Source organism: Gorilla gorilla, chromosome 5 (assembly GCF_029281585.2).
Source record: "Gorilla gorilla gorilla isolate KB3781 chromosome 5, NHGRI_mGorGor1-v2.1_pri, whole genome shotgun sequence".
Taxonomy (NCBI): domain Eukaryota; kingdom Metazoa; phylum Chordata; class Mammalia; order Primates; family Hominidae; genus Gorilla; species Gorilla gorilla.
Window position 1 is genome coordinate 20,585,026 of NC_073229.2, and position 24,423 is coordinate 20,609,448.

Consider the following 24,423-nt stretch of genomic DNA (forward strand, 5'->3'; position numbering starts at 1 on the left):
TTCCAGACCAGCCTGGCCAACATGGCAAAACCCCGTCTCTACTAAAAATACAAAAATTAGCCGAGTGTAGTGGCGCGTGCCTGTAATCTCAGCTGCTGGGGAAGCTGAGGCAGGAGAATCACTTGAACCCGGGAGGCAGAGGCTGCAGTGAGCCGAGATGGCGCCACCGCACTCCAGTCTGGTCCGTCTCAAAAAAAAAAAAAAAAAAAAAAGTAGACTAAAGAGCTTTTGCGAGGCAAAAGGAATAGTCAAGCAGAGTAAACAGACAACCTACAGAGTGGGAGAAAATCTTCACAATCTATACATCCGACAAAGCAGTAATATCCAGAATCTACAAGAAACTCAAACAAATTAGCAAGAAAAAAAATCCCATCAAAAAGTGGGTTGGCATGAATAGACAGTTCTCAAAAGAGGATATACAAATGGCCAACAAACATGAAAAAATGCTCAACATCACTAATGATGAGGGAAATGCAAATCAAAACCACAATGTGATACCACCTTACTCCCGCAAGAGTGGCCATAATCAAAAAATCAAAAACTCAAAAAATAATAGATGTTGGCGTGGATTTGGTGAAGAGGGAACACCTCTACACTGCTGATGGAAATGTAAACTAGTACAACCACTGTGGAAAATAGTATGGCGATTCCTTAAATAACTAAAAATAGAACTACCATTTGATCCAGCAATCCCACTACTGGGTATCTACCCAGAGGAAAATAAGTCATTATACAAAAAAGATACTTGCACACGCATGTTAATAGCAGCACAATTCGTAATTGCAAAAACATGAAACCAACCCAAATGCCCATCAATCAAAGAGTGGATAAAGAAACTGTGGTATGCGTATACGATGGAATGCTACTCAGCCATAAAAAGGAATGAATTAATGGCATTCGCAACCTGGATGGGATTGGAGACCATTGTTCTAAGTGAAGTAACTCAGGAATGGAAAACCAAACATTGTATGTTCTCACTCATAAGTAGGACCTAAACTATGAGGATACAAAGGCATAAGAATGATACAATGGACTTTGGGGACTTGGGGGAAAAGGGTGGGAAGGGAGTGAGGGATAAAAGGCTACAAATTGAGTTCAGTGTATACTGCTAAGGTGATAGATGCACCAGAATCTCACAAATCACCACTAAAGAATTTACTTGGCGGGGCGCAGTGGCTCATGCCCGTAATCTCAGCACTTTGGGAGGCCAAGGCAGGCAGATCATGAGGTCAGGAGTTCGAGACCAGCCTGGCCAGCATGGTGAAACCCCCGTCTCTACTAAAAATATTTAAAAATTAGGCATGGTGGCACACACCTGGAGTGCCAGCTGCTGAGGAGGCTGAGGCAGGAGAATTGCTTGAATCTAGCAGGCGGAGGTTGGTTGCAGTGAGCTGAGATCATGCCACTGCACCCCAGCCTGGGCAACAGAGCAAGACCCCATCTGAGGAAAAAAAAAAAATACTTGCCATGTAACCAAATACCACGTGTTCTCCAAAAACCTATGGAAATAAAAAACTAAAATATATATTAAATTTAAAAATAAATGTATATAAATGAGCAGAGCCCACACCATTGAGCCGTGTGTTCAAGGACTTCCAGTTCTCTCCAGGCCCATAGGAGTTAGACCCCAGGGTACTGACAGGTTAGCCAAGTAAGTATGAAAACTCCATCTGCCATCTCAGACAGAGCAGTCTTGGAAAACAGAAACATCTAGCGTAAATGGAAGTAGGGAAAATGCTAGCCAGGTGTTTTACATGAGTTCAATTTTGAGAACTCAAGCTGTTTTACTCCCTCTGTGCTTACCCTGAGGCAGAGTTTCTCAACTTCGACACTGTTGACCGCATGAACCGGATAACTTGTGGTTGTGGGGGCTGTCCTGCCATCACAGACATTTCACAGAATCTCTGGCGGAGATTCACCAAGTGGATGCCAGGAGCAAACCACACGCCCCTCCCTAGTTGTGGCTTAATTAGTCTTTAGTGATATAAATTGCGAATATTTCCCCCAGCTTGTCATCTGTTTTCTGACATTGCTTCTGGTGATTTTGGCATACACTCTTTTAATGTAGTCAACTTGAACGATTTTTCCTTTATTGTTTCTGAGTCATAGTTAGAAAAACTTTCTCTATTCACAAGGAGCAATCTCTTTTTTAAAAAAAAGAATAATCTCTAGATTATAGAGTTCACTAATGTTTTCTTCTAGTATTTGTACAGTTTTATTTTTTATATTTAGATTGCTGATCCCTTTAAAGTTTATTCTGGTGTATGGGAAATATAGATCCAATTTTAACTCGCTTTCAAGTGACTTTCAGTTTTTCCACCTCTGTTTATTGAAAAACCACTTTCACTAGTGTCTTCACATGCCACCTATGTTATATATCAAATAGCTACATATACTTGGGTCTGATTCTGAACTTTCTAAACTTTCTATTTGGTTCTGTTGGTCAGATTCTTTCAGTTATAGAGGTTTTCTCTTATGATTCAATATCTCGTACAGCGCGTTCTCCTTACTGCTTTTCTGCTTCAGATTTTCCTGGCTCTCCTTGTTGCTTTTTCTCCCATACAAACTTTTTTTTTTTTTTTTTGAGCTGGAGTCTCTCTCTGTCACCCAGGCTGGAGTGCAGTGGTGCGATCTTGGCTCACTGAAACCTCCATATCCTGAGTTCAAGCGATTCTCATGCCTCAGCCTCCCAAGTAGCTGGGATTACAGGCGCATGCCACCACACCCAGCTAATTTTTGTATTCTTAGTAGAGATGAGGGTTCACCATGTTGGCCAGGCTGGTCTCAAACTCCTGAACTCATGATCCACCCTCCTCAGCCTCCCAAAGTGCTGGGATTACAGGTGTCAGCCACCGCACCCGGCCTCTCCCATACAAATTTAAGAGTCAACTTGTCTAGCTCTAAAGAAAAAAATCTTGTTGGCGGGGCATGGTGGCTTACACCTGTAGTCTCAGCACTTTGAGAGGCCAAGGTGGGCAGATCACTTGGTCAGGAGTTCAAGACCAGCCTGGCCAACATGGTGAAACCCCATCTCTACTAAGAATACAAAAATTAGCTGGACCTGGTGGCGTGTGCCTATAATCCCAGCTGCTTGGGAGGCTGAAGCAGGAGAATTGCTTGAACCTGGGAGGCAGAGGTTACAGTGAGCCGAGATGGTGCCATTACACTCCAGCCTGGGTGATGGAGCGAGACCCTGTCTCAAAAAAATATATATATAATAATTAAAAAAATAAAACTAAACTATAGTCAAACAGGCCAGATGCAGTGGCTCACGCCTATAATCCCAGGACTTTGGGAGGCAGAGGTGAGTGGATCACCAGAGCGAGACTCTGTCTCAAAAACATAAAATAAAATAAAAATAAAATAAATGAAAATAAAAATAAATCTTGTTGGTAATCTATTAGAAACATATTGAATTTACATATTACCCTGTTATAAACCAACATTTGTACTTTGATTTAGTTGTTCTAGCCAAGAACATGCTGGGTCTTTCTGTTCATTCAAATAATTTTTTTCCTTTTTCCTTTAAAGTTTTGTTCATGTACGATTTGCACATTTCTTGTTTAGTTTATTTCTAGTTATTTTATCTCTTTGTTGATATTGTATGTAAGCAAATTTTTTCCATTATATTTTCCAACTAGCTTTTGTTTGTGGACAAGAAAATTGTTTTTATGTATTAACTTTATAACCTGCTGCCTTACTGAAATTTTTTACTATTTGTATTTTTTATTGATTCTTTTAAGTCATCTATAGCTATACTATATCACCTATAAATAGAAATAGTTGTACTTCTTTCTCCAATGTTCATCTCTCTAATCGTTTTCACTTGTTTGATTGCATTGGCTGATACCTTCAGTGGAGCAAATTGCCTGACCACCTGTGGTGTTAGTATCTATAAAATGAAAGTGTGAGCCCATATAGCTTCACCAAAGGGCAAGTCATTCCTAACCTCAATGGCTTCTTCTCAAAATAGGTTTACTGGGCAGGGAGACCTAGGAAGGTGTTCTGTAGTCTGGCATTCTCTGCCATCCCACCTGGATTTAAATAAGATTGAAGAACTATTTCCAAATTATGTAGGTTAATAATTCTGAGCTCAGCATCCTCCTAGAGAGACATATCTGGCATAAAGTTGTTTCATAAATGTTTATCACATTTTCATTATATCGTATTCTAACAGGCTTATAATGAGAAGCAATCAAAACCAAAAGTAACCAGGTTTTTAATAATAAATGAGATGAGTGCACAGTTAGAGAACTACTCTGATGAGTGGTTCTGATGCTCATGGGACAAAGGCCTGGGTTTTCGTTGTCTATAATCAAACGTGAAAAAGCAGTTTGATATGGCACCACTGGAAACGCGTACAGGCCATTTCTTCCCCTCTTTAGCCATTTTCAGATGGGAAAGCAGAGGGGATGCTGGCATTCTCCAAAAAAGACCCCTGGAAAACCCGTCCCCAGAGCCTCCTGCCTGAAGGTAACATTCAGGCTCTTCTATATTTTTTCTCTTTCCCCTTTTTCTCATTTGATAAGGAATTGGTCAATCATGCAGTATACCCGTGGGGCTAACCTCCCGATGGAGAGCCTTGCCCTCTCTCCGGACCCAGAGTGAGGAAGGAAAGATGAGCAGGGGTGAATCAATGGACTTCTGAGTCACATTTTAGTTTTCCTCAGAACTTTTCAGGGACTGGGCCTTCACTCAAGAAATTTCCCAGGCAGCTGTCTTGAAAACTGAGTTCAGGGTGCCTCTGAGCTATCTCAGTGCCAGGTGGTGGCTGGAGGAGAGGTGAATGCCACTGTTAGAGGACGCTAGAGAGCTGAAGGCAGGCATCTCGTTGTCCGTTTGTAGAGGATCACACTCGCAATTGTTATTCCATGGAACTCGGTGACTCATTGGTGTTTAATGTTCAGAAAATTCATTTCAAACATAAGATGTCATAACAAAGACCTGACTTCAGGGAAAGCCTTTTTCTTTCCCACCTGCTTAATTGGTCCCTGCTGCTAACCATGACTGAAAACACATGGGTTTTACTTAGCAATAGCGTGACATTTTCTTTTCTCAGACTTCTCCGGATGGGGGGCTAGTTCAGTTTTGGTTTGAAAGGACTTCAGTACTCCATGTAAAATAAAAGTAAAAAAAGCCTTTTTGGTGTGTAAACCAAAAAGTATCTGAGACAAGTATCAATCAATTTAGGAGTTTATTTTGCCAAGGTTAAGGTCGTGCCCGTGACACAGACTCGGGAGGTCCTGAGAACACGTGCCTAAGGTGGTTGGGGTACAGCTTGGTCTTATACATTTTAGGGAGACATAAGACATCAATCAATAGATAGAAGATGTACATTGGTTTGGTTTGAAAAGGTGAAACAACTATAATCGGGTGCGGAGGCTCCAGGTCATAGGTAGATTCAAAGATGTTCTGATTTGCAATTGGTTTAAAAGAGTTTATCTGAAGACCTGGAATCAACTGAAGGAAGTGTCTGGGTTACGATAAGGGGTTGTGGAGACCAAGGTTCTTATTATGCAGATAAAGCCTCCAGGTAGAAGGTTTCAGAGAGGATAGGTTGTAAATGTCTCTCATCAGACTTAAAATGTGCCAAACTCATAGTTAATTCTCTCCCGGATCAGGAAAAAGCCTGGAAAAGGGAAGGGGATTCTCTACAGAATGTAGATTTCCCCCACAAGAGACAGCTTTGCAGGACCATTTCAAAACATGCCAAAGAAATATATTTTGGGGTAAAATACTTCGATTTCTTTCAGGGCCTGCTCTTTGTCATGTGATGCTATTCTAGGACCAGGCTGGAATTTGGTGTCTGACTGCTACAAAAAAAAAAAAAAAAAAAAAAAAAAGCTGTTTCATTAGTATTAAGATCTCTATTTTAACATTAATGTTGGTCAGTTGTGTCTGAATTCCAAAGGGAGGAAGGCATGTCCTGCCCCCTCTTCCTGTCATGGCCTGAACTTTGGAATGCCCTTGGCCCAGAGAAGGGGTCCATTCACATGCTTGCAGAGCTCAGCGTTTTATTCTTAGTTTACAGCTGTTTACAAGACAGTCTGAATTTACAATCAGGAAATTGGAAATAGAGATTTACCAGCTTCAGCATGTGTCCCTGAAGCTTAAAAAAATAAAAATAAAAAAGATTTACTAGGGATCTTCGTCATGGGTACTAAACACATCTCATTTACTTTTGAATTTGGAATTGTTACAAGTAAATATCTTGTATTGCTGCACTTTATTTTTTAAAACAATTCCCTTTCAAATGTTAGAAATCATAGATTGAGGAAAACACTTTCAAAAATAATGTGCAACCCACAACCAGCTCATCTAACACAAATCGGGTTTGGTGTGAGAACACAGCACTCTAACTCACCCATGACCAAACCAAAGAACAGCAACTAAGAGATCACTCTGAATGAGTGCATTCTGTTCTGCTGACGTATCAGCTCTAACACAAAAAGGGAGAAAAGAAGTTCTCCTGAATAACTGTGACTATTTCACTGTGACACTTACATTATGTAATACTATCATTCTCCTTGTAAATTTCTCAGAATTTCATGGATTAACAGACTCATAAAACTTGAAGAGCATTTCTACCTTGATGTTAATGGTAAAGATGGATTTGAATTTATTTAGCAATATTTTTTAAAAAACTGGGTCACAGTGAATTGAACCAAGGAAGACTCAGTGTCTAAATGGTAAATAAATAATAAACTGGGGCCGTGGATGAGTAAAAAACTTACCCTAACAGATAAACCATCCATGATTAGGTCAATTGCTTAGTTTACTCTATTTGGTTAATTGAATATTTATCATACAACTACAATGCAAACATTGAGATTGGTCCAGAGCTAGAACCCCTGCCCTCCAACAGAGGACATAAGTTCCTAGGCAACTACCTACACCAAATTTGTTTTCCTTATAGATAATGCAAACCAAAAATAAAATTCTAAGTACCCCAGCCAACTGAATGGACCTCTCCACCAAGGGCATTCCAAAGTTAGTGTGAAAAACTAGTTCAGGCCATGATGAAAAGTGAGGACAAACATGCCTCGTTCTCATTACACCCACCTGCCTTTGGAATTCAGGCACAATTCCTCATCTTAACGCAGACATTCTCTTCTATTGATTCCATCTGCGTGATAGGAACCTTAGTCTCCGCAACCCCTTATCTTAACCCAGACACCCAGACATTCCCTTCTACTGATTCTAAATCTTCAGATAATAACTTAACCCTTTTCAACTAATTGCCAATTAGAACTTTTTTTTTTTTTTTTTGGAGACAGGGTCTCACTCTTGCCCAGGCTGGAGTGCAGTGGCATGATCTTGGCTCGACTTCCCAGACTCAAGCAATCCTACCACCATAGCCTCCCAAGTAGCTGGGACTACAGTCACACGCCACCACGCCAGACTAATTTTTTAATTTTTTGTGGAGACAATGTCCCACTATGTTGCCAGGCTGGTCTTGAACTCCTGGGCTCAACTGATTCTCCTGCCTCTGCCTCCCAATGTGCTGGGATTATAGGTGTGAACCACTATGCCTGGCCAGAAAATTCTTGAATTCACCTATGACCTGGAAGCCCCCACTTCCGGTTGTCTGCCTTTCTGGACTGAACCAGCATACATTTTACGTGTATTGATTGATGTCTTACGTTTCCCTAAATTGTATAAATCCAAGTTGTAGCCCAGCTACCTTGGGCGCATGTTCTCAGGATTTCCTAGGCTTGAGGATTTCCTGTGTCAGGAGTCATTGGTCACTCATATTTGGCTTAGAATAAATCTTTTCAAATATTTTACAGAGTTTACCTCTTTTCATCAACAATAGTAAACACTGCAGTGTTTCCTAGGAACAACAGAAAAATTATCCAAATGATATATAGCAATGCCAATCAGCAATGTTTCTATACTTTTGTCAGAGGCATTTGAACCAGACCTACTCCATCTTGAATATGGGTAGGTCAAATAAGGCTATGCTTAATAAATATCATGGATCATCAAATATGAGAGCTACTGGGCTGCATTCCCAGGAGGTTAGGCATTCTTAGTCACAGGATGAGATAAAAGGTCAGCACAAGATACAGGTCACAAAGACTTTGCTGATAAAACAGCTTGAGGTAAAGAAGCCAGCCAGAACCCACCAAAACCAAGATGATGACCAAAGTGACCTCTGGTCCTCCTCACTGCTCATTATACAGTAATTATAATGCATTAGCATGCTAGAAGACATTCCTGCCAGCACCAGAAGAGCTTACAAATGCCATGGCAATGTTAGGGAGTTACCCTATATGCTCTAAAAAGGGGAGGAACCCTCAGTTCTGGGAGTTGTCCACCTCTTTCCCGGAAAACTCATGAATAATGCACTCCTTGTTTAGCATATAATCAAGTGATAACCTATAAGTACACTCAGTTGAGTAGCTCTTGCCTCTGCTCTGCCTACAGAGTAGCCACTCTTTTGTTTCTTTACTTCTCTGATAAACTTGCTTTCACTGAACTCTATAGGCTTGCCCCAAATTCTTTCTTGTGAGAGTTCCAAGAACCCTCTCTTGGGGTCTGGATTGGGACCCCTTTCTGGTAACACTTTCTAGCTCTCATATCTGATGGCCTATTTAAAAAAAAAAATGGTAGCAGCCACTCCCAGTGACTCGCTTGGTAAACCTGATTGGGTCATGGATCACTTTTAAAGGACACCTAGCAGGCAGGCAGCAGAGAACCTGTTACGAGGCCATGAATACAGACAAAATGCATGTAACCTCTCCTGCCAGTGTAAGGAAGTCAAGGAGGAGAGTTTAAAATAAGATGCTGTTCAAAGTGGTGCAAGACACAAGGAACAGAGATCGGATGAGACCACAGGCAACAGGCAAATAAAAGATGCACTCTCTTCCTCTGAGAGGTGGTGACCCACTTTCCTAAGAGAAAAGTGTTTTGAAGACTGACGTCCCAATTTTTTCTGCCCCGGGAAAGCTTCTGGAACAACACTTTAGGGGCTACTGACAGGCTGCTCTGCTTCTCACCAGCCATGAGCATCCAACCCCAAAGCAGGCCCCAGGCTTCTCTGTGTCTCCTCTACAAGGACAGGCTGGGGAAGACCCTAAGCTCCACTCCCTGCACCATCCCTAGCTTGTGAGAGCAGCCACCATGCTCCCTGCTCCTGCATTTATTGCAAAGAGCCCAGCTTCCTTCCAGAATTTTCTGGGACTAGAGCAAACAACCTGCCTTATTTTCTGAAATATCTTAGTGGAGGGTTGAGAGACACTGGAACTTACTTTTCTGGGTGGTCTCTCCCCAGCTTTCCTTCCAGATTTGCAGGGACTAAGTGCTAGAGCCTTTCTCCTCTTACATGTGAGAGTAGACCTGGAATCGAGGTAAAGCCATGGTCCTTCAATCTAGGCCTAATATTGGCTTTGCTCCCTGCTCCCTGGAATTTTGAGGCCAGTCCAGCATGGACTTGCCTCTCCCAGTCATACAACTCAAGCAGTTCACTGAAGTGGGTGAAAGACCCAGAAATGTAACCAGGCCACACTCTCCTACGCCTGGAATTTGTAAACCCTCCCCACGGCAAATGCATATACTTGAAGTCCCTCCCTCACTAAGTAACGGAGCTGGAAAACCCTATGAGACAAACTAGTGACTAGTTCCCCATAACTTCGTGCACTAATCTTTGTTGCACAAGCATTGTATCAGATCACAGAGAGTTGAGAAATAGAATTGCAGGAAGCATGGTCCTTCCTTTTTCAGGAGCTCAGATGGCTGGGAAAGGCACTGTGCCCACAGAATGGCATGTGCCTGCTCTAACAGGGCATGCACGCACCCGTGAGAACAGAAGCCGGGAAGAACAGCTCTGTGGGCCTCAGGATGCGTTCCCTGGGGCCTCAGCTGAGCTCAGTCTCGTAGGAAGAGTAATTTTCCAGAGCTGAGAAAGAACAAACAAGTGACAAAGATTCCTAGCTTGGCCAAACATTAGTCAGGTTTCTTTCTTTTTCTTTCTTTCTTTCTTTCTTTCTTTCTTTCTTTCTTTCTTTCTTTCTTTCTTTCTTTCTTTCTTTCTTTCGTTTCTTTCTTTTTCTTTCTTTCTTTCTTTTTCTTTCTTTCTTTCTTTCCTTCTGAGATGGAGTCTCACTCTGTCACTCAGGCTGGAGTACAAGGTTGTGATCTTGGCTCACTGCAATCTCTGCCTCCCAGGTTCAAGCAATTCTCCTGCCTCAGCTTCCCGAGTAGCTGGGATTACAGGCATGCATCACCATGCCTGGCTAATTTTTGTATTTTTGCTAGAAATGGGGTTTCACCATGTTGGCCAGACTGGTCTGGAACTCCTGACTTCAGATGATCCACCCACCTCGGCCTCCCAAAGTGCTGGTGTTGTGAGCCACTGCGCCTGGCCCATTAGTCAGGTTTGTGAAACTTCTATTAGGTCTACCTGTGCACTTCCGTGTAAAATCTAGTTTTAGCAAAGAACTCCCCAGTTTCAGTGTGCAATCACCCTTGATATCTGATCAGGCACCTCATCCTCCACCGCCTCCCAGTGGCTGTCTGATCACCCTGACCTGCCTTCCGCAAGAATTCTGTGAGGTCGGTTTAGCCAGAATCCCTCTGACCCCTGATGTCTCCGCTTAGTCATTTTCCATCCACTGACCCCACCCTGCTCCTTGGCTATAAATCCCCACTTCCTCAGGCTGTATTTCTGGTTGAGCCCAATCTCTCTCCTGCACTACAAGACTCTGTTACAGCAGTTTCTAACCCTATTGAGTTGGTCCTGAATAAAGACTTCTTTACTATGCTTTAATAAGTATCATGGATCATCAAATCATTTATTTATTTATTTATTACCACCGGCAACAGAAAGGTGCAGTGTGACAGCCCACAGGGGCAAAGGGTGAGTGTGCTTTAAGGGAGGAGAGAAGGGTGTGGGCTGGGGAGAGGACCCCAGGGAGGTAGGGTAGGGCTGGGTGGTGTGTCAGGGATGGGCTGGGAAAGAGTCCTTGTGCCATTCTAGGAAATTTGGGTTTTATCCCTCAGACATTGGGGAACCAGCACAGGATTTTAATAAGAGGAGAGGATTGCTTCCTCTTTTTTCCCTTCCTTGCCCCCTTTTTTCCACCCTTTCTTCTTTTCCTCCTCCCTCCCCCGCCCCAACCCCCCGTCTCACTCTGTAGTCCAGGCTGGAGTGCAGTGGTGTGATTATAACTTGCGGCAGCCTCTACCTCCTGGGCTCAAGCAATCCTCCTGCCTTAGCCTCCAGAGCAGGGACTACTGGCATGTGCCACCACACCACACGTTCCTTCTTTTCTTCTTTCCCAACTCCAGCATCAGGCCTTAGGATGGGCAGGGTGCAGAAGACAGTGACAGCAGGGAGCTGTTTAGAAATTGGCCTCAGGAGCCCAGAACACAGGTAATTTGGGCCTTAGCCAGGCACTGGCAATGGTGATGCCTGTGAGGCAGAGAGCTAATTAGGGGGCAGAAATCATAGACTATACTGAACAAGTGGATTTTGAGAGAGAAGGGCAGAGTTACAGTTCCAGATGGTTTGTATTTATTCTAATTCAGAGAACTGGGTACATGAAAGAGTATATAGGGGGAGGAGGATCAGATTTAGGGGTCAAATAATCAGTTTGAGTCAAAAGGGGCTTAGAGTGCTGGTGAACATTTAGGTGAAGATGTCCAGAGGACAGGTAGAAATTACGACAAAGGTAAGAGCTATCGATGCTAAATGAAGCTGGGGGAGAAACTCCTTGATCCAGCAACAAACATTTTAAAAGACAGCTGGAAAAGGAGCACATGGCAAAGAAGACAGAGAAGAAGACAGAAGAAACAGAGAACCAGGTCAGCATCCACTGCTGGTGCTGACAGGAAGAGGAGAGTCAGAATTGAAAAGGGCATTTCTCATTCCCAAGTCGTTAGTTACCAAGGGACGGTAGATGGGAGGATCAAAAACTGAGGCAGATCCAGGCCTGGAGACACATGGAGAGAGTTGTCTTAGAATACTCTTTCAAGAAACTTATCTCGGATGAATGAGAAGGCGAACTGGAGCTGGAGGTGGGACTGTGTCTTTTGAGATAGGAGCCTTGGCTGTGACCCATACAACGTGTAAGGAGAGGCATCACACCTCTTCCACCCCTACAAGTTGATACTTTCATATTTAAAATCTGAGTTAAGGCCAGGTGCGGTGGCTCATGCCTGTAATCCCAGCATTTTTGGAGGCCGAGGCAGGCGGATCACTTGCAGTCAGGAGTTTGAGACCAGCCTGGTCAACATGATGAAACCCTGTCTCCACTAAAAATACAAAAAAAAGTTAGCCAGGCATGGTGGTGTGTGCCTGTAATCCCAGCTACTCAGGAGGCTGAGGCAGGAGAATCGTTTGAACCTGGGAGGTAGAGGTTGCAGTGAGCCAAGATCACACCACTGCACTCCAGCCTAGGTGACAGAGTGAGACTCCGTTTCAAAAAATAATAATAATTAATTAGCCAGGCGTGGTGGCAGGCACCTGTAATCCCAGCTACTTGGGAGGCTGAGGCAGGAGAATCACTTTAACCCGGGAAGCTGAGGTTGCAGTGAGCCAAGATCGCGCCATTGCACTCCAGCCTGGGTGTCACAGCGAGACTCCATCTCAAAAATAAATTAATTAATTAATTAAAATAAAATCTGAGTTAAATTTAAATAATTGTGTTGTTCTGGAGATTTTTAAAAAAATATCACCACTGGTCATAAGAATTTGAGGAATAGCTAAATAACAAAACAGAGGTTTCTCTCTCTGTCTCTCTTCCTTTTTCCATAACAAGAGAAGCTCATCTTCTTATCTGGTCTGGAATCACTTGGGTGACATTTCAAAATGCAAATTAAGAGCCAGGTGGGCAGGTCCCCAATGCATTGGGATGGGCCGCAGCTGACTGGGCAGCCTCCCTTGAGCTCCCAGGACTTTGCCGAAGGGAGTGGGGTCAATTTGCATGAGGAGCTCAGGAAAACTGCTCCTCAGGTGCCGAGTTAGAGACACCTAGTGAGCTTCACCAGAGTAGTTTTGACCAGGGATACAAAGCTCCTAAAACTGAAAAAGCACGAAAACAAAAATGGTTGTGAACAGGGCTCAGTGATTACGAGGCTACATTCAGCCAGTGTGTGTCTGGTGCCCTGGTAGACACACCCCTGGGATCCTGCCGCCCTGGCACAGGGGGTGCTCTGGGAGACAGAGGCTGGAATTGGACTGCATTGCAGCCAGGTGGCCTTGGAGACCCAGAAGGGTGCCTCCTTGGGCAAACTTAATGTTCCCCCTAAAGGGATCCCTTTGAAGATCTGCATGGCTTTCACACAAAGGGCGTGGGGTTTAGTTCCAAAACGTAGGCTTGGGTATTATAGAATAAAAGCAAAAGAGGGCACAAGATGTGCATTTTCATTATGTTTACTTAGTGAAGGGTGGGCAGACATTTTCATTATTTTTGGGTTTTTTGTTTGTTTGTTTTTGAGACAGAGTCTTGCTCTGTTGCCCAGGCTGGAGTGTAGTGGCAAGATCTCAGCTCATTGCAACCTCCGCCTCCTGGGTTCAAGTGATTCTCCTGTGTCAGCCTCCTGAGTAGCTGCGATTACAGGTGCCCATCACCACGCTTGGCTAATTTTTGTATTTTTAATAGAGACGGGGTCTCACCATGTTGGCCAGGCTGGTATCAAACTCCTGACCTCAGGTGATCCACCTGCCTCAGCCTCCCAAAGTGCTGGGATTACAGGCATGAGCCACCGCGCCCGGCCCATTTTCATTATTTTTAAACAAAGGCGAGCAATTCACTTTCTGGGTGCCCACCTGAAGTAGAGAATCCCAACCCCTTACCATGAAAACAGATAATCTGTTCACTGAGCCCCAAGGACAAAGCAGCCAGGGTCAATTGAGGGGCTACTGCAGCCTTCCTCTCTGACTCCTCCCACCTAACCATTCCCTCAATACCTCAATACACACACTCCTTTCTTTCCCAAGTCTATTGCCTCTTCCAAAAGCAATGTAAGATCCGCCCAAGAACAGTGGGGAGTTCTTATCCTTACCTAAGCAACCTGAGGGCAAAGACCTTTACATCACCGGCAGTGCTGTTCTTTGGGTAACTTGATCTTTGCTTATCAGCTTTAATAACTTTATTATACGAAATACCCAGCCTTGATGAAGTATCAATGACTCACTAACTGTGGTGTAACTAATTGTTTCATTCATTCTACAAACTTTTTTTTTTTTTTTTTTGAGACGGAGTCTCACTCTGTTGCACAGGCTGGAGTGCAGTGGCGCGATCTCAGCTTACTGCAACTTCCACCTCCTAGGTTTGAGCGATTCTCCTGCCTCAGCCTCCTGAGTAGCTGGGATTACAGGCGCGTGCCACCACACCCGGCTATTTTTTGTATTTTTAGTAGAGACGAGGTTTCACCATGTTGGTCAGGCTGGTCTCAAACTCCTGACCTCGTGATCTGCCCACCTTGGCCTCACAAAGTGCTGGGATTACAGGCATGAGCCACCGCGCCTGGCCTCATTCTACAAACTTTTATTCTGCACTCACTATAGGCTGGGAGCTACACTAGGGCCTGGGGACATGAAGACAGGCGACACGGTCCCTGGGCTCAAGATGCCAGACAGATGTGCAAACAAGTGAAATCTGATGTGATATGTGCTTTAGTGGTGCTAAGGATAAAAGGACAAGTGTTAAGAAAAAGTAGCAACAATACGTCTGACTGGGAGAATCAAGAAAGCTGTCATAGAGTCCCTAACACTTGAGCTGAGAATGAGAAAGAGCATGAGCTGGCCAGGTGACACACAGAGCATATTCCAACCTAGGAGACGGAAATGGGCCAAAATGTATACGTTTGAGGAAACAAATAGCTTACTATATAATTAAATATGAGGCAGTTTAGACTGGGCATTTATCGATAATTCACACCCATAAATTTTATTTCATCTTACAGGCAGTGGAGAGCCTCTGGAGGATTCTGAGCTTCGTGGTCTCATCATCAGAGTTATGTATGGCAACCATCCCAACCTTTTTGGCACCAGGGACGGGTTTTGTGGAAAACTATTTTTCCTTGGACAGCAGAGGATGGTTTCGGGATGATTCAAGCACATGACACTTATTGTGCACTTTATTTTCAGGGGGAGCCCTGAGCTTGTTTTCCTGCAACTATCTGGCCCCATCTGGGGGTGATGAAGACAATGGCAGATTATCAGGCATTAGATTCTCATAAGGAGCGCACATCCTAGATCCCTTATGTGTGCAGTTCACAGTAGGGTTTGTGCTCCTATAAGAATCTAATGCTGCCTGATCTGATAGGAGGCAGAGCTCTGGTGGTAATGCAAGCAATGGGGAGAAGCTACACATACAGATAAAGCTTCACTAGCTCACCCACTGGTGGTTCACCTCTTGCTGTGTGTCCTGGTTCCTAACAGGCTACAGACCAGTCAGGTCTGTGGCCCAGGGGTTGGGAACTCCTGGTGTATGGAAAAGACTACTCTGCAGCAATGTGGACAAATAGGATGAGGGTGAGCTGTCAGGGGAGACAGGCACACATGGCAGAGCTATTTAAAAAGGAGGATAGATGACCAGGCACAGTGGCTCATGCCAGTAATCCCAGCACTTTGGGAGGCAGAGGCAGGCGGATCATGAGGCCAGGAGTTCAAAACCAGCCTGGCCAACATGGCAAATCCTCACCTCTGCTAAAAATACAAAAATTAGCTGGGCGTGGTGGCATGCGCCTGTAATCCCAGCTACTCAGGAGGCTGAGGCAGGAGAATCACTTGAACCCGGGAGGCAAAGGTTGCAGTGAGCCAAGATTGTGCCATTGCACTCTAGCCTGGGCAACACAGCAAGACTCTGACTGAAAAAAAAAAAAAAAAGGAGGATAGACAGGGCTTGGGGATTGGTGGATGGGTAGATAAGGAAGGAGGAGTCTAGCATGACTCTCAGACTACTGACTTAGACCAGCAGGGGAATGGCTGTGACAATAAATAAGATTGGGAAAACAAGAAGGTGAACAAATTTAGAGGAGAAAATGAATTTCCTTTTTGGCATGGTGTGGAAGGCTCGGGAGAGAGGTCTAGGCATCAGATGTCAACGTGAGGTGAAATGGATATAGCTGAAGTCAAGGGTGTGGTGAGGTTTTGCAGGGAGAGCAGGGACCTCCAACAAGGCCAGTGCATAAGGGAGAATAGAGAAAAAAAGAACCAGAAAAAAGACAAGGAGAGGCCAGAGAGGTGTGGAAAGAACCAGGGAAGACAGTTATTCACAACAAACAAAAGAGGGGAGAGTTTTAGAGAAGGAACTGAGCAGTTTGGGGCTCCAGGTGGGGCAGGAGTGGGTGGCCACGGTTGAGCGGCAGTGGCCTTCAAATTGGTCTCGGTAGGTTCTAATGGGTCAGATTGCTCAGTCCTTTCCAGGACACTGAAGGCTGCAGAGGTGTGACTGGATGCTGGTGGAGGGATGCATGGCGGGGAAGCTGAGTCAGATGCTGAAATCCTCCAAGCATGCGCCTGAAATGACCAAGGGAAATGAAGGCGGAGGCTGCTGTCGCCTGGTGGCCTGGGAAGGGCCAAGAGCCAGGGAGCTGGAGGGAGGAGAGAACGTGCGACCTCAGCACAGAGCACTGTAGGGGAGGCGGGGCTCGAGGGAGATGGCGCCGCGCTCCCGGATGAACAGAGAAAGCGACAGGGTGAGTCGCAGGGCACAGTGTGGGATGAGTCACCGACAGCAAGGCATGGACTCCGGGAAGAAGGGGGAGACGAGCCGGGAAAGACTTGCATCGGGGATGTGAGCTGAGCTACACCCAGACAAAAGCGGCTCGGGGCTCCTGAAAGCAACAGGCACCGCCGGTCCTGCCAAGGGGCTACTTCCTGCGCGGAGTAGGAGACCCCAGGCCAATCCCAATCCCCGGCCCTTCCGGGATGAGGGGGGCTGCGGGAGCTGCGGGGGGCTCCGCCAGGGAGGACGGTTCCAGGGTCCCTCGGCCGCCGCCCACTCCCGGGGGCGTTCCTTCCTCCCAGCTGCGCCCGGAGCGCCTGCTGCCTGGCAAGAGCCCGCCCCTTTGCGCCCAGCCCGCTGCAGCGGAGGGCGCCTGGGTGCCCTCGGCCGAGCCAGCAGCCCACGGTCGGCGCCGCACTGCCCCCTGGTGGCGGAGCGCTCCCGCGACCCGGCTCGCCACGCCTGGGAGGGGTCCAGGAGGACGCGGCTGGGGCCTGGGGGCTCTCAGGGTGGGGCCTTGGGGGATGAGCCTGGGCCCGCGGGAAACCGGGCTGGGGCGAGAAGGCTCGCAGGACTTCTTGCCACAGAATGTTTCGATGCTGTTTTTAATTCTGCAAATGTAAGCCTTTCCACTTTAAGTCCAAGCTCAGCGCAGAGGACTGTTCTATAATACATACACTTTAGTTTAAAAATGTTGCAAATGTTAACATGTGTCCTTGTAACAAACTCAAGCAATCCAGTATTATAGAAAGCAAAGAATGAAATGTGCTTTTCCTTTCTCCCCCAGACGCCCTTGCATACATTAAGATATGTCTATATGGAAATGTTACCGGGAGTCCCGGTTATCCCAAAAAGGGTTGTTTCCTGTTGTGTGGTGAGGCCAATGCACGAAACCGAAAGGGAGTGTGTCAAGCAGTGCAGGCTTTATTCAATGGCTATGGAATTGGAAGATCTGAAATCAACTTAGCTTGTGAGAGCTGGGAAGTTACAGAGGTAGGGTGTCTTTAATGAAGGGGCTGGGCATTAAGAGCAAGGGGGGGAATATTCATGCTTTTCTTGGGAAAGAACGGAGATTTTTCCCGGAATCAAGGAACCCCTTTTTTTCTGTCCCTTCTTGGTCTCTTCCAGTCGTTGTCATGGCGACTGTCAATTGTCACGGCGCTGGTGGGAGTGTTGTTTAGCATGAGAACCGGATGATAATAAAGCCAGAGGCTCTTCAGAGGCGCCATCTTGGATTTCGCCAGCTTCAGCTGGTTTCGTCCTAAGAAGGAACTTCAAAACACAGGCATTCTTTTTCCTGAAAATAAGCAGAGTTAAAGCTGAGTAGGAATTTAGCTCTGTCCCATATGCTATCGCATTGGGCAGCAAAAGCAGGGTGGGGTCCAGCGAAATCAGCAGGCACTGCAATGAGTAACAGACCCAGCTACGTTTATGCAGCATTTTTACGAAAATGAAACGATACTACCTGTAAAGGAAGATATGCTAACAAACAACAAAACTGGCAGGAACCAAGATTCCTACTGACACTACCCTTAGTTTTAATTTTCCCTGACAACAAATGAGGTTAACAGAGCATAATTATCATCTATCGTGACCCCTTCAAAAAGACAGGCTGTATACATTTGCACTAAGAGAAGAAATCGTGTAATGTCAGCAAATTTCCCCCACTTAAAGCTTCTCTATTTAAAAAGCTTCACGCACACACGCACGCATATGTCTTCAAGATGACCACAATTTATTTTGCAGTCATTCTTTGCACCAGTTCCCAATTTTTCCCACTAGCTTGCAAGCTCCGTGACTCGAGGAGACCGGGGGATCAGAGTTTGTTTTTGCTGAGAAGTGAGTCCTTTATGCCCCAAATAGTGACTGACATAGAGAAGGTACTCAGTAAACACTTTTTAAAGGAATGCCTGCCTGACTGAATCTTAATGATGTGAGGCTTCTAGCGTGATACCCTACGTTGTTTTAACCTGAAGTGACTCTTCCTTAGCTAGGAGAGCCAGACAGACTCCATCGTGACTCCTTCACTCGCAGCCCCTTACCCACCCCCTTCCTCAAGGGCTTAACTTGTGCAAGCGGACTCCCAGCACATCAAGAATGCAATTAACTGATAAGATACTGTGGCAAGCTATATCCGCAGTTCCCAGGAATTCGCCCGGTTAATAGCACCCAGAGCCCCTGCGTTTGTGTCCGGTTGATAACGCCCAAAGCCCAGCGTCTATCACCTTATGATAGACTTAAAGCCTCTGCACCTGGAACTCTTTACTTTCCTGTAACCGTTTATCCTTTTAACTTTTTGCCTACTTTACTTCTGTAAGATTGTTTCAGCTAGACTCCCCCTCTCCCCTGTCTAAACCAAAGTATAAAAGAAAATCTAGCTCCTTCTTCGGGGGCCAAGAGAATTTTGAGCGCTGGCTGTCTCTCGGCTGCCGGCTAATAAAGGACTCCTGAATTCGTCTCAGAGTGTGGCGTTTCTCTGTAACTCGCTCGGTTACAACACTAGGTTAATCTTTTTCCTTTAACTGTTTGTTTAAAATACATGTTTAAGACCTTCTAACTGGTCAGCCTCCAAGATAGTATTGTGCTGGGCTTGCTTTATTCTGGTTTGGTTTCCATGATCCCAGTTCATGTGTTACCTGCTTCTCTTTTGAATTCACAATGATACACAACTTTTAATTTGTTAGAACACAAACATAAGGAATTTTTTTTTCCATTGTAAGTGAGATATGACAGAGGCAAAATGTTTCTTAAAGACATAAAATAATTAAAATAATTACATAAATTGTAATAAAATAATTATTACAATGTTCTATCTTTGGCATTAAGGCATAGAACAATTTTTTAATCCTAAACTAGGCTGGGCATGGTGGCTCACTCCTGTAATCCCAGCACTTTGGGAGGCTGAGGCTGGTGGATCACTTGAGGCCAGGAGTTGGAGACCAGCCTGGCCAACATGATGAAACCCTGTCTCTACTAAAAATACAATAAAAAATTTAGCCGGGTGTGATGGCGCTCACCTGTAGTCCCAGCTACTCAGGAAGCTGAGGCACCAGAATCGCTTGAACCCGGGACGCGGAGGTTGCAGTGAGCTGAGATATAGCGCCGCTGCTCTCCAGCCTGGGCAACAGAATGAGACCCTGTCTCAAAATAAATTAAATAAATAAAATCCTAAACTGTAGGACCAAGATTTGATTCAGAAAAGAGACTTTCTTGTACTAATTTCTACACTGTTCATGTCAGATCCAATCTTTCTTTTTATTAGATGAATCTGGAAAAGCAACTTAGAATAATTCAATCAGTCTAAAAGAATAACAGCTGATGAGATGCAGTCAATAAGCAGTTTTGTATTAGTATTTTTATAACAAATTAGAAAAACATGATTTTGGGGGAGATCTTCTCATAGTTAACAGCATATATAACATATAAGTTAGAAATGTACTCTGCTAGCTCATAAGATATTTTAAAGCAGGGATTTTAGTGTCATTAAACTTTTATTTATAATAGTTATTTTTAATACAATTTTTTTTTTTTTTTACTTTGGAATAACTTTAGATTCACAGGAAAGTCGGATAATACAGGTAGTTACCATATTCCCCTAACACAGTTTCCCCTAATGGTAACATATCACCATGGTAGTGTTGTGAATTCTTATGTTAGGTTGCCTCCACATCCATTTTGAATATACATTGGACTTTCCCACACCAAAATCAAGGCTCAGTCACCCCAGACAAAGTTGCTGGTTCTCCACCTTCTCCCAGTTCTGTTATGTGGTGGATCCAGATATCTGCCTCATACAACTATCTCCTGTTGACCACTTCTCTATGGCACAGCTGCATAGAACCTATTGGCCACACTGACCCTCACACCCCACATAGAATGTGCAGATGCGTCACGGGGCCCACCACTCAGTCACTGTGCCACCTCCTGGAACTCATGCCTGCTTGCTGTAAACCCACCGAATGAAACTCCCCATGGGAAACCTGTTTGGATAACACCCTGGACCCAATAAAGGTATTGGCCCATGGGTTGCTCTCTTGGTCTCTCTGCCTGCACTCCCTGATTTCCATGAAGGTGGCCTCCAAGTATGCCATGTGCCCCAGGATCTGTAAGTAATAAACTATTTCTAGCCTGTGTCTCTCCTAATCATTGTAGGGGTGCTCCGCATCTTGAAGATCTTAAAGTAAAACAGATACATTTGTGGAAACTAAGGTCCCAACATTGTACATTACTATTAACTCCAGGCTTCATTTGGGTTTCAGTTTTTTCATTAATATCAGCCTAAGTTTTTTAAAAATAGCCGAAAAGAAGAATTTAATTTTACGTGGTAATTTCTGCACAAACATAATATTCTGGAGAAACTTCTTGTCTATCAATAACATGTTTAACTATATATTATATCAATATGCCCAAGAAATCAGGCCTTGGTAAAGATTTTTCTTTTTTTTTTTTTTTTTTTTTTTGGGACGGAGTCTCGCTCTGTCACCCAGGCTGGAGTGCAGTGGCACGATCTCTGCTCACTGCAAGCTCCGCCTCCCGGGTTCAGGCCATTCTCCTGCCTCAGCCTCCTGAATAGCTGGGACTACAGGCGCCTGCAACCACGCCCGGCTAATTTTTTGTATTTTTAGTAGAGACGGGGTTTCACCATGTTAGCCAAGATGGTCTCGATCTCCTGACCTCGTGATCCGCCTGCCTTGGCCTCCCAAAGTGCTGGGATTATAGGTGTGAGCCACCGTGCCCGGCCCCAAGATTTTTCTTTACTAAGTAATGCATGTGAAATATAATAACTGACAATGATAATACAGTGACCAGGTAACTCAAAAATTATAAGTCATTCAATTGAATAACATAGTGTTTTTGAAATGTAAAAAGATAAATATAAATAAGTCATTAAGACAAAATTTATTTAACTGATAAAGGTAAAATTTGTTATTCTCTCTAGCTGTATAGATAAGACAGGATCTCTATAGTGAATTATTTCAAGACTTAGTAAGAAAACCAGTAGGTTTGATTTTTTTTAAATGCCACTTTGGTTTTAAAGCACTCGCTTTGTCCACTAGTTTTCTAGATCTGAGTATTGGCTATTAATGACATATTTCTAAATTATACACATCAGTAATGTGACAATAGCTTCAGGTCAGGAACTACTGTGTGATTTAGATGTTTGTTCCTTCCAAACCTCATGTTGAAATTTGTTTCATCTTTTTTCTTGTTTTCATAGATACAGGGCCTCGCTCTGTTACCCAGGCTGGAGTGCTGTGGTGTGTTTGTGACTCACCATAGCCTTGAACTCCTGGGCTCAAGCAATCCTCCCACCTAAGCCTCTGGAGTAGCTGGGACTACAGGTGAGCACCGCCAAGCCTGACCTCAAGTTGAAATGTGATCACCAGTGTTGGAGTGGGGCTTAATGGGTGGTGTTTAGGTTGCAGGGCCAGATCCTTATGAATAGATGAATGCCCTCCCTCAGGGGTGAGTGAGTTCTTCCAGAGCTGGTTGTTAGAAACAATCCTGGACCTCCCTCCTTTCTCTCTTGCTTACTCTCTTGCCATGTAATCTCTGCACACTCCAGTTCTCCTTCACCTTCCTCCATGAGTAGAGGCAGCCTGAGGCCCTCACCAGATGCAGATGCCCAACCTTGAACTTTCCAACCATTCAGAGTCATTAGCCAAATAAACCTTTTATCTTTATAAATCACTCAGCCTCAGGTATTCCTTTATAGCAACACAAAACAGACTAAGACACGAACCTACACTCCTTAGAAGAAGGCCATATGATATAAGGGTGTTGAGTCTAAGATTTTAGTGTCTACACTCCGTCTTACATTTTCCATTCTTTCCATTTTCACAAGTCCTATGATACAGTTGAAAATCTTTCCTACACACTAGTAAAGCCATAGGAACTTAAAATTATTAAGTGTCAAGCACATATGAAAATCAGACAATGTGCAAAGAAAAACGGGCTATGTGTTGCATGAGAACGAGGAACTAATGTTCAGTTTAGGGATATGAACTGTTCAGAAACTTGGTCTGATCAAAGTTATGTCAGCCTTAATAGTAATCTGACTGATAAACAACTAATACTTGAAAGATGGTACTGATATGGACTATTTCACCTGGAGGTTGTTTACTTGATAACTTTTTTTTCAAGTTCTGCAAGGTGATTTGACATCCAAAAATATATAGTCAATCCTGGGTATTCATGGAGGACTAGGACCAGGACCCCTCAAATACATCAAAATCCACAGATGCTCAAATCCCTGATACAAAATGGCATAGTATTGACACATAACCTTTGCACAGCCTCCCATATACTGTAAATAATCTCTAGATTACATATAGTACCTAATACAATGTAAAAGCTATATAAATAGTTGTTACACTGTATTTTTATTTGTATTTTTTTTATTGCTTTTTCTTTCAAATATATTCCATTGGAGGTTGGTTGAATCAGCAGATATGGAACACACAAATACAGGAGGACAACTATATCTAAATCTAGATTAATGTAAGTGGTGAGAAAATATTTTCTCTCCGTCTAAGTAGGTCCTACCAGAGGGGAAACTAGACTCACTCGAAGATTGCTTTGATCAATCCACACACAGTTCAGTGATGGACAGAGTGTCAGTATCTGTTGTATGTGTCACTATCCCATGCTAGAGGTGTCAATAGATTATGTAACCTTTCTGAGGAATCACAATATAATAATTGATAATAATATTGATCACATACACATAGACTTCCTTGACACACGATTGCCACAGACCTTCAATTTGTAAAAAAAAAATATGCAACATCTGTGGAAGTACTATAAAGAGAAGCAGAATAAGGCAGATATGCCTGTATAAGACTAAGGGAGAATCTTAAAAGCTGCAACAGATGTACAAGGGATCCTCAATAAATCCATACATCTGTGGCCAGTGAATTTTTGACAAGAGTGCCAAGTCCATTCAATGATGAAATAATAGTTTCTTTAATATATGCTGTGAGAGAAATGGATTTCCACATGCAAGACTAAAGTTGGGCTCCACTTCACACCATATGTGAAAAATAATTCACAACCTAAATATAAGAACTAAGCCATATAGAGGAAAACGTAAGAGTAAATCTTCATGATCTTGTGTTTTGGGTTCTTAGATAAGACACTAAAAGCCCAGGAAGAAACAACAAAAAATAGGTAAATTGGAGTTCATAAAAAATGTGAAACTTTTATATCAAAGGACATTTTCAAGAAAGTGAAAGACAACGTACAGAATGGGAGAAAATATTTGTAAATCCTGTGTCTGATAACATCCAGAATATGTAAAGAACACCTACAGCTCGGCCGGGCGCGGTGGCTCACGCCTGTAATCCCAGCACTTTGGGAGGCCGAGGTGGGCAGATCACCTAAGGTCGGGAGTTTGAGACCAGCCTGACCAACATGGAGAAACCCTGTCTCTACTAAAAATACAAAATTAGCCAGGCGTGGTGGCGTATTCCCGTAATCCCAGCTACTCGGGAGGCTGAGGCATGAGAATCACTTGAACCCAGGAGGCGGAGGTTGCGGTGAGCCGAGATCTCGCCATTGCACTCCAGCCTGGGCAACAAGAGCAAAACTCCGTCTCAAAAAACAAACAAACAAAAAACCTACAACTCAACAACAAATAGACAAACAACCCAATTAAATGGTCAACAAAGGACTTGAATAGACATTTCTCCAAGGAAGGTATACAAATGGCCAGTAAGCACATGAAAAGATGCTCAAAGTCATT

General features: G+C 44.0%; 1 long non-coding RNA gene and 1 pseudogene across 2 annotated transcripts; both read left to right on the forward strand.

Moving 5' to 3' along the window:
• The first annotated feature begins 16,044 nt into the window (after positions 1-16,044).
• LOC129534299 (uncharacterized) lies at positions 16,045-22,339 on the forward strand. The gene is made up of 3 exons (XR_008680837.2): positions 16,045-16,650; positions 21,898-22,021; positions 22,246-22,339. It is a non-coding gene; the product is annotated as an uncharacterized lncRNA (long non-coding RNA).
• Positions 16,644-19,140, forward strand: LOC129534298 (dapper homolog 3-like; annotated as a pseudogene). Its single transcript, XR_008680836.1, has one exon. The product of XR_008680836.1 is annotated as a dapper homolog 3-like (transcript).
• Positions 22,340-24,423: the final 2,084 nt, after the last annotated feature.